The 11272-nt window shown below is 36.5% G+C and overlaps 1 long non-coding RNA gene across 1 annotated transcript; it reads right to left on the bottom strand.

The window, feature by feature from the left end:
- Nucleotides 1-675: 675 nt before the first annotated feature.
- On the bottom strand, nucleotides 676-2616 carry LOC138908772 (uncharacterized). Its single transcript, XR_011415172.1, has 3 exons — nucleotides 2446-2616; nucleotides 2059-2127; nucleotides 676-860 (listed from the first exon to the last, which is right to left on the bottom strand). It is a non-coding gene; the product is annotated as an uncharacterized lncRNA (long non-coding RNA).
- Nucleotides 2617-11272: the final 8656 nt, after the last annotated feature.

Here is an 11272-nt window from a genome sequence, read left to right as displayed (position 1 = left end):
GTGATTTCAGCCGGCGGATCCACCCTCAGGGTGGGGTGGTATGGAACCCAATAGGTTGGTCAAATTATTATAAATTTATGTAGAAATTTTTTTAAATTATTTGATCCTATCACCCGCAATCGCAAACTAGACAAAAGTGTTATGGCTGATATATTTTTGAAAGCTTTTTTAGTGTATAAAATTTAAGTTGGAATTTATCTTGAATATTGTGTGACTTTCCCTTATCTTGAAAGCTTTTTATTTCTTTTGTCCCAGTTATTTTTCTTTTTGGCTACCTTCCAATTTTCTATTTATCTTCTATTATTTTTTATATTTTTTTCATCTTTTCTATTATTTTATCTGTGATCTTTAACAAGAACACTCAGAAAAGAACCTCCAAAATTTAAAAATTCCATAAAATAAGCATTTCTCTTAATCTCAAATTTTTTATTTTTTTTTTCTTTCAAAATAAAAAAAACTTGAGTCTTGATCGAAATTTTGGATTGAGATCAAATTTAATTTTTATAATTTCTTTTTTTATTATGACTGTCACGACCCCAAATTTTCCTCCGTAAGATGTCGTGATAGCACCTAGTCTCTAAGACTAGGTAAGCCTATCAATGCGGAATAATAATAGAAATCTGAAATAAATAAACCTGCAATTCACCTAATTACAACTTCCAAAACCCGATAGGAATAAATCACAAGCTTCTAAGAATTTATCTTCAATGCCTTTATACATCAAGGTCTAAAGAAAATAAGGAAACAACATAATAACGATAGAAGGGGACTCCGGAGTCTGCGGACGCTGGAAAATATACCTCGAAGTCTCCTCGTACGGCTAATTCACTAATGCTTGGTCAGATAAGATGTACCTGGATCTGCACAAAAAGATGTGCAGAAGTGTAGTGTGAGTACACAACAACGGTACCCAGTAAGTATCAAGCCTAACCTTGGTAGAGTAGTGACGAGGTCAGGTCAGGCCCTACTGGAATAATAAAAGACATGGTGAAATATATAACAATATAATAAAAATAAAATGACAATGGAAATGAAACATAGTATGTCACCATTTAACTGCACAGAATAAGGATAAATAATACCTCGCGGAAACAAAACAGAATTTTTTAACTTTTAAAAAAATCACAACAATAATCAAAGGCAACTGCGGTCATAAATAAATATCAACAAGGGCACTCCCGAGGTACCGCCTCGTAGTCTCAAATCATAAATAAATTCACAATATCTCATTTCCTTATATTACTGCGGGAGCCTTCACATTTAATTTTTAAAGAAAATATTTTTCCCAAAATAACATCCCGCGTTTTATCCACCCTTATCACACCGCATGACTTCTATTAGTTCCCTACTAGCCACGCGTATCAAGCCACCTTTATCTCACCGCATGCGTTTTAACACCCAGACCTTATACTACCGCATGCGTATCAATATCACAATATATCATAATTTTTACCTCAAGTGCCCAAATATTTCAACTTGCCAAAATAAATCAAAATCAGAATATTTTTCCACAATAAGGAACTCACGGCTCAATCACTGTAAATACAAAAGTCTTCACAAAATATTCAGCAAAATAATATCCATTATTTTCACAATACGGAGCTCACGGCTCAATCACAATGAATACAAAAATCTTCACAAAATATTCAGCAGAAATAATATTTTCACAAATTTAACATCTTGAATTAACATCCAATTATTAAATGTAAAATACTTTATTTTTTTAATAATAGTTAATTTAAGAAAATTCAACCTTCAAATAATGCACAGAATAAAATAAAGCAAAGTTTCAACTAAACAGATAAAAACAATTAGTAGAAAAAATGTCATGAAAATTTAGAAATATAAAAGAGATCAATGATGGTTAATATAATCGGATAAAATAATTTAATTAATGTGTGACAGAGATATACACAATTTAAAAATCAGAGTTATTCACATTTAGCCCGTGTACACACTCGTCACCTCGTGTACACGAATTTTAACATATTACAATTATCACATCAATATCAATCCTAGTGAAAATTTTTCCCCCACAAAATTAGACAAGTCACTTACCTCGACTTGCTCCAATTTAATCACGTAGTATGTATTTTTCTCGATTTTTCGACCATGATCAACTCGAATCTGGTCATAATTAAGTTGATACAGTTACCAAAATTATAGAATCAATTCCATGAGAAAAAATACTATATTTTTCAATAAAAATCCAAAATTAACTCAAAAACACGTCTCGGAATCCGACGAAAGTTATGAAATATGAACGCCCATTCAACCACGAGTCTAACCGTATCAAAATGACTAAATTCCGATAACAATTCGACCCTCAAATCCTCAAATCTATCAAAGAGGGTTTTTAATTTTTTCCAACTTAAATCACCAATTAAATATTAAAACAGTGATGGATTCGGGTAATCTAACCAAAATTGAGTTAAGAATACTTACCCCGATATTTTCTCTGAAAATCTCCCAAAAATCGCCTCTTCCCGAGCTCCAATCCGTCAAAAATCCCATTTTCAGAACTTAAATTCTCTGCCCAGACATTTGCTCTACGCGATCGCGAACAATCACACGCGACCGCGAAGCACAGTTTTCCACTGCCTAGGTTTAACCCTACGCGATCACAAATAATGTCACGCGATCGCGATGATTTAAGTTCAATGATGTCAAACAATGTCAAACAATTAGTAGAAAAAATGTCAGGAAAATTTAGAAATATAAAAGAGATCAATGATGGTTAATATAATCGGATAAAATAATTTAATTAATGTGTGACAGAGATATACACAATTTAAAAACCAGAGTTATTCACATTTAGCCCGTGTACACACTCGTCACCTCGTGTACATGAATTTCAACATATTACAATTATCACATCAATATCAATCCTAGTGAAAATTTTTCCCACACAAAATTAGACAAGTCACTTACCTCGACTTGCTCCAATTTAATCACGTAGTATGTATTTTTCTCGATTTTTTGACCCTGATCTACTCGAATCTGGTCATAATTAAGTTGATACAGTTACCAAAATTATAGAATCAATTCCATGAGAAAAAATACTATATTTTTCAATAAAAATCCAAAATTAACTCAAAAACACGTCTCGGAATCCGACGAAAGTTATGAAATATGAACGCCCATTCAACCACGAGTCTAACCGTATCAAAATGACTAAATTCCGATAACAATTCGACCCTCAAATCCTCAAATCTATCAAAGAGGGTTTTCAATTTTTTCCAACTTAAATCACCAATTAAATATTAAAACAGTGATGGATTCGGGTAATCTAACCAAAATTGAGTTAAGAATACTTACCCCGATATTTTCTCTGAAAATCTCCCAAAAATCGCCTCTTCCCGAGCTCCAATCAGTCAAAAATCCCATTTTCAGAACTTAAATTCTCTGCCCAGACATTTGCTCTACGCGATCGCGAACAATCACACGCGACCGCGAAGCACAGTTTTCCACTGCCTAGGTTTAACCCTACGCGATCACAAACAATGTCGCGATCGCGATGCACAAGATTCCAACTCTACGCGATCGCATAGAGCAAACGCGTGGCCCAGCTTCCTCTCAAGTTCCCCCTACGCGATCGCAAATAATGCCACGCGATCGCGATGCACAGACTGGGCCAACCTACGCGATCGCGATTGACCTCACGCGATCGCGAAGAACAAAATCAACACTGCCTCAACTAAGCCTACGCGATCGCGTCCCAATCTTCGCGATCGCGAAGAAGGTTTGAAACACCAACAAACAGCAGCTACCAGCAGTGCCAAAATGAAGGAAAATAATCCGAATACCATCCGAAACACGCCCGAGCCCCTCGGGACCTCAACCAAATATACCAACAAATCCTAATACATCATACGAACTTAGTCGAGTATTCAAATCACATTTAACAACGCTAAAATCATAATTCACACCCCAATTCAAGCTTAATGAAACTTAAGAATTTCTAACTTCTACATTCGATGACGGAACCTATCAAATCAAGTCCGATTGACCTCAAATTTTGTGCAGAAGAAGAAGAAAAAGAAGCTCAGAAAATTTCGTAAAGAAAGATTCTGGGATTCAAACTCTATTTATAGAGTTGCTGGCATTGTTTCTGAAAAGGTTTGCAACCTTTCAGAAACATCCATGACTGTTGGAAAAGGGGTGTTTGAAATATTGCGGGAAAAATATATTTAAAATAATCCGGGAAAGAAAACGGGCCTGACCGAACTAGGTCGCGGGTCATGGGTTATTCCGGATTGAATTTTTCGTTAATTATTTAACTAATTAATTAATTAAATAATTGAAATAAATTTTGTCCAAAAAGATTAATCAATCAATCGATCTTTGACCAAATCCGAATCCGAATTCGAATCCGAAGCCGAGCCGAGCGAACGACGACGGCGCGAGGCTTGCCTTTTTCTTAACTCTTTAAGAGTTAGAAGAAAAGCAATTATATATATACCCATCAAAAGCCTTTTCTTCCTCCGATATGGGACAATGTCCCTTTCCCAAAGGAAACTCAAATATTTTATTTTTCCATCATTTCTCATTCACCCTCTTTAAGCTACACAAACTTAAAATCCCAACAATCCCCACATGAATGGGGAATGGCTATAAAATAAAGGAATGCACGGACGCGTGTGTGTTTTACATGCAAGAATTAATTGCATCTGGATAAGTAGGTTTCCCTTTGAACTTTCCGTAGTGAACTTATATCGGATATACTCGGTCAATCGGTAGATTTGATATCTTTGAAACCGTCGAGCTTTGTTGTATACCTAGACAACATAAGTCACACAATCAATCCTTAACCATCTATGGTTCTCACGGTTGTGTTCGTTTCAGCCATGAACACCGCCTGGTTTCATGAGTGCTTAGAGAATGGGCCTTTACTTTCATTCCCCTTGAATCGGCTTACACTTCACACTCACATAGGTGATTTCTAAACGTGTAATCCTATACACACACTATCTGGTCATATCCTGCCAGACTTAGCAAATCATTAAAAAAAACCTTTAAGCTTTGTTGACTCATCAAAAAGCCTTAATGCTTTACCTCGATTTCTGAACATTGTCTTCATCACGAGAATGGGTTGAGTTATTTGACAATGTTGAACCGTCATTCATAACTTTGTTTGATCTCTTTGAACCTAGCTCATGGGATCTCCAGTCTGCTAGGTAGAGTTACCGTCATGATAACTTGTCCTAGACCTTAACCCCATTCCCTTTGATGATCTTCCAACCGCCTCTCTAGATAGGCCTTTTGTAAGTGGATCTGACACGTTATCTCTTGACTTTATGTAGTCAATTGTGATAACACCACTAGAGAGTAGTTGTCTAACGGTATTGTGTCTCCGTCGTATATGACGAGATTTTCCGTTATACATAACGCTCCCTGCCCTGCCTATTGCCGCTTGACTATCACAATGTATACAAATAGGTGCCAAAGGTTTGGGCCAAAATGGAATATCTTCCAAGAAATTCCGGAGCCATTTAGCTTCTTCACCGGCCTTATCTAAAGCTATGAATTCAGATTCCATTGTAGAACGGGCGATGCACGTTTGTTTGGATGATTTCCAAGATACTGCTCCACCCCCAATTGTGAAAACATATCCACTCGTGGATTTAACTTCAGATGATCCAGTGATCCAATTTGCATCACTATATCCCTCGATCACGGAGGGATATTTGTTATAATGCAAAGTATAATTTTGGGCATGTTTGAGATACCCCAAAACTCGTTTCATTGCCATCCAATGTATGTGATTGGGATTACTTGTAAACCGACTCAGTTTACTAATAGCACATGTTATATCTGGTCATGTACAATTCATGATATACATCAAACTTCCCAATACTCTTGCATAATTCAGTTGTGAGTCACTTTCACCTTCATTCTTTTGAAGTGCATAACTCACGTCAATTGGAGTCTTGGCAATTTTGAAATCCAAATACTTGAACTTGTCAAGTACCTTTTCAATGTAGTGAGACTGTGATAATACTAGACCTCGTGGAGTCTTGTGAATTCTGATTCCTAATATCACATCAGCAACTCCTAAGTCTTTCATATCGAATTTGCTAGCCGACATGCGCTTAGTAGCATTTATATCTGCTATGTTTTTGCTCATTATCAACATGTCATTAACATATAAATAAACAATGACTTCATGACCTGGAGTGTTTTTAATTTAAACACATTTGTCACACTCGTTTATTTTAAACCCACTTGCCAACATTGTTTGGTCAAATTTGGCATGCCATTGTTTGGGTGCTTGTTTAAGTCCATAAAGCGACTTAACAAGTTTGCACACTTTTTTTTCTTTACCAGTTACCACAAAACCCCTAGGTTGTTCCATGTAAATCTCTTCCTCTAATTCTCCATTTAAGAAAGCTGTTTTAACATCCATTTGATGGATTTCAAGACCATACACGGCCGCTAGTGCAACTAACACCCTAATAGATGTTATCCTCGTTACTGGTGAGTAAGTGTCAAAGTAATCAAGACCTTCCTTTTGTCTATAACCTTTGACAACAAGTCTTGCCTTATATTTGTCAATAGTGCCATCAGCTTTCACTTTCCGTTTAAAGATCCATTTCGAATCTAAAGGCTTATTTCCCGGAGGAAGATCTACCAATTCCCATGTATGGTTATCCAAAATTGATTGAATCTCACTATTGACTGCCTCTTTCCAAAACGCTGAATCAGAAGATGACATAGCTGCTTTAAAAGTTTGAGGCTCATTTTCAAGCAAGAATGTCACAAAATCTGGTCCAAAGGAAGTAGATGTTCTTTGACGTTTGCTACGCCTTGGATCTTCTATACTTGGAGTATTTTCCTTTGGTTCTTCCCGAGGTCGTTTAGGTCTTTCACTTAACGACTCACATTCAGTTTTATATGGATAGATGCTTTCAAAGAATTCAGCATTATCTGATTCCATTACCGTATTAACGTGAATTTCGGGATTATCGGATTTATGAACCAAAAACTGACATGCTTTACTGTTTGTAGCATATCCAATGAAAACGCAATCAACAGTTTTTGGTCCGATTTTAACCCTTTTAGGTAAAGGAACTTGTACCTTTGCTATACCCCCACACTTTGAAATATTTCAAGTTGGGTTTTCTTCCTTTCCATTTTTCATATGGAATAGATTGCGTTTTGCTGTGGGGTACTCTGTTGAGTATTCGGTTAGCTGTAAGGATAGCTTCGCCCCACAAACTCTGCGGTAATCCGGAACTTATTAATAAAGAATTCATCATTTCCTTTAATGTCCGATTTTTCCTTTCCGCAATTCCATTGGATTGAGGTGTGTAAGGTGCAGTAGTTTGATGGATAATTCCATATTCCGAACATATTTCTGCAAATGAAAATTCATATTCTCCACCCCTATCACTTCTAATCCTTTTGATCTTTTTATTCAATTGATTCTCCACTTCGTTCTTGTATTGCTTAAATGCTTCAATTGCTTCATCCTTACTATTAAACAAATAAACATAACAATATCGAGTGCAGTCGTCAATAAAAGTAATAAAATACTTTTTCCCACCTCGAGATGGTGTCGCCTTCATATCACAAATGTCAGTATGAATTAAGTCTAAAGGATTTGAATTCCTTTCAATAAACTTATAAGGATGTTTTACAAACTTAGACTCAACACATATTTGACATTTTGATTTATTACACTCGAATTTAGGCAACACTTCTAAATTAATTAACTTCCGCAAGGTTTTATAATTGACATGTCCTAAACGAATATGCCATAAATCTTTTGACTCCAATAAATAAGAAGAAGCTGCAATTTTATTCATATTGTCAACAACCATTACATTTAGTTTGAAGAGGTCCTCTGTGAGGTAGCCCTTTCCAACATACATTTCATTCTTGCTTACAACAACTTTATCAGAAACAAATACACATTTGAATCCATTCTTAACAAGCAAAGAAGTAGAAACTAAATTCTTCCTAATAGTAGGAACATGAAGAACGTTGTTGAGCGTTAACACCTTGCCGGAAGTCATCTTCAGGAATATCTTCCCATAACCTTCAATCTTGGTTGTTGCAGTATTTCCCATGGAAAGCTCTTCTTCGGGACCAGCAGTAGAGTAAGTCGCAAATGCTTCCTTGACAGCACAAACATGTCGAGTGGCTCCAGAATCAATCCACCACTCCTTCGGATTTCCAACTAGGTTGCATTCCGAAAGCATTGCACACAGGTCATCAATGTCATCATTCTTCTCCACTATATTGGCCTGTCCCTTCTTCTTATACTTTTTCGGGAGACGACAATCAGGGGCTTTGTGACCGATTTTTCCACAATTGTAGCAGCTGCCCTTGAATTTCTTTTTGTTATGCTCCTTAGTCTGTCCAGAAGACCTCTTTTTCTTCTTACTTTTTGGAGCAGTCTCCTCAACGATATTAGCTCCCATGATCGTTGAATTTTCACGAGACTTCTTCTCGGCTGTTTTGTTGTCTTCCTCAATCTTGAGACGAATCACAAGATCTTCCAACTTCATTTCTTTGCGCTTGTGCTTAAGATAGTTCTTGAAATCTCTGCACAAAGGAGGCAATTTTTCAATCATTGCAGCCACTTGAAATGCTTCATTCACAACCATACCTTCAGCAATAAGGTCATGAAAAATAAGTTGAAGCTCCTGAACTTGGGTTCCAACAGTTTTACTGTCTATCATTTTATAGTCTAGAAACTTGGCAACCATGAACTTCTTCAAGCATGCATCTTCAGTCTTGTACTTCTTCTCAAGTGTGTCTCATAATTCTTTCGAAGTATTCATCGCACTGTACACATTGTACAAGTCATCCTCTAAAGCGCTTAAGATATAGCCTTTGCAAAGAAAATCTGCCTGCTTTCACGCCTCAACAATCATGAATTTCTCGTTGTCCGGCATGTCCGCAGTAGGCACTGGAAGTTCTTCACTAGTGAATTTCTGCATACCAAGTGTGGTAAGCCAGAAGAACATCCTTTGCTGCCATCCTTTGAAGTTGGCTCCGAAAGATTTCCCCGGTTTCTCTGCCGGTGGAACAACAGTCCGGCTTGACGAGGCTATCGTCGTTGCCGCAATAGTCACAGAAGAATTTCCGTTATCAATTGCCATTTCTCACTGTAAACAACAGAAGAGTTCAATTACTGGCAAAATTAGAACAATAAACAATACTGTTAAAACAGTATGTATAATAAATAAAATCGAAGTTTTTATATACTGTGTCACAGAAAAACGATAAAATTTTTATGTTCTTCAAATCGTTTTACGAATTTCAATACTCTGATGAAGTTTTTATATCTTCAAATCAGAATAGTAAAATTCAGAAGGAGTAGAAAACCACACACGTTTTAATCTCCACAAACAAAATACAGAATAAAAAAATAATAATTTCCTTAAGAATGTTATAATTATGTATTGCTGTAATAAACAATTAAACTTTCTGGAAAAACAAAACAGAAAGTTAGTAATACTTGTTTAACGAAATAAATTCTGGAAAAACAGTATAGGAATAAATCGAGCCCACTGAATACACAGTGTGTCCTTAAGGAAATTATTCCCCTCAAGTACCCGAGGTGCTGGAATATATCCTCCCAGGATAGAACGATTTAACTCACCAGTGTATTGATACCAAAAACTCTAATGAACTGCGAACCACTCAATGGTCGTAAAACACACTGGAAAATATTGTGCAGCAGAAGAAGAAGCAGCAGCAGCTCAGAAAATTTCGTAAGGAAAGATTCTGGGATTCAAACTCTATTTATAGAGTTGCTGGCATTGTTTCTGAAAAGGTTTACAACCTTTCAGAAACATCCATGACTGTTGGAAAAGGGGTGTTTGAAATATTGCGGAAAAAATGTATTTAAAATAATCCGGAAAAGAAAACGGGCCTGACCGAACCGGGTCGCGGGTCATGGGTTATTCCGGATTGAATTTTTCGTTAATTATTTAATTAATTAATTAAATAAATAATTGAAAGGAATTTTGTCCAAAAAACTTAATCAATCAATCAATCTTTGACCAAATCCGTCGAAGCCGAAGCCGAAGCCGAGCCGAACGGAACGACGACTGCGCGAGGCTTACCTTCTTCTTAACCCTTTAAGAGCTAGAAGAAGAGCAATTATATATATACCAATCAAAAGCCTTTTCTTCCTCCGATATGGGACAATGTCCCTTTCTCAAGGGAAACTCAAATATTTCATTTTCTCTCCATTTCTCATTCACCCTCTTTAAGCTTGTTGCCCGTGCTGAGCACGGGCCCAACAATATGGTTTGAGATGATAATAAGTTTAATTTCCTTTGTTTGAGGATAAAGGAGAAGCATTGTAAAGAGCTTTGCAATTTTGTGGAAGAATGAGACAAAGCTGCAATCCTACAGACTTGGAAGAATTATTCAGCTCAATTTTTTTATTCAACCCGATATATTAGAGCTCATGACCTACATAATATAAATTAAAGGAGAAACTACTGTTCTATTTCCAAAATCTAGAGGTCTTTCTGCCAAGTTCCATGTGCATAAACTTAAAGATAGCAATGCACAAATAATATAAGAAGTTCCAAACAGTTTGTAGTAATGATACAACAACCCAGTATAATCCCACTAGTGGGATCTGGGGAGTATAGTGTGTACGCAGACCTTACCCCTACCCATAGACCCTCGGCTCCCTCCCTCCAAGAACTCTCACCTTGCCCTTGCTCTTGGGGTGACTCGAACTCACAAACTCTTGGTTGGAAGTGGTACCCACCACTAGAGCAACCCACTCTTGTCACCACTATAATCCCGCTTTGTAGTAATGATAATGCTCTATGTTAATCAAAATTTAGTAAAGAAAAAAATAATAATTCTAACACGGGGACTTCATTTCATCAATTGAAATCCCCAAAGCCTTGTTAGAATCTGTTGCTTCAGATTTAAATACATAGAGATAAAAATTTGAAGGGAGAGCATTGTTACTAATTGTTTTTTCAAATCGCTATAGCTTCTTTTCCAGATTAGTCTGTGTCTGTGGATTTCACCTCGGTTAGCTCATCTGCTTTGTCTGTATGTTATTCTTTCCTCTTTCTTCTGTTTTGTTTATCAATGATGTTCTTCTTCTGAAAGATTAAAGAACAGCTAAAAGCAACTCAACGAAGCATAAAGATCCGACACTGAAAGAGTAAAGAAGAAAGAGAAGCACCGAAGAAAGTTAGGAAACTCACCCAAAGAGAGATGACATTTTGAAGCTGTAATTAGTAGTGTTAAATTTAATAACTTCAAGTTATCCCTGTTGTGCCAT

Source organism: Nicotiana tomentosiformis, chromosome 3, assembly GCF_000390325.3.
Source record: "Nicotiana tomentosiformis chromosome 3, ASM39032v3, whole genome shotgun sequence".
In the NCBI taxonomy this organism is placed as follows: domain Eukaryota; kingdom Viridiplantae; phylum Streptophyta; class Magnoliopsida; order Solanales; family Solanaceae; genus Nicotiana; species Nicotiana tomentosiformis.
This window is presented reverse-complemented; position numbering and strand designations above follow the sequence as displayed.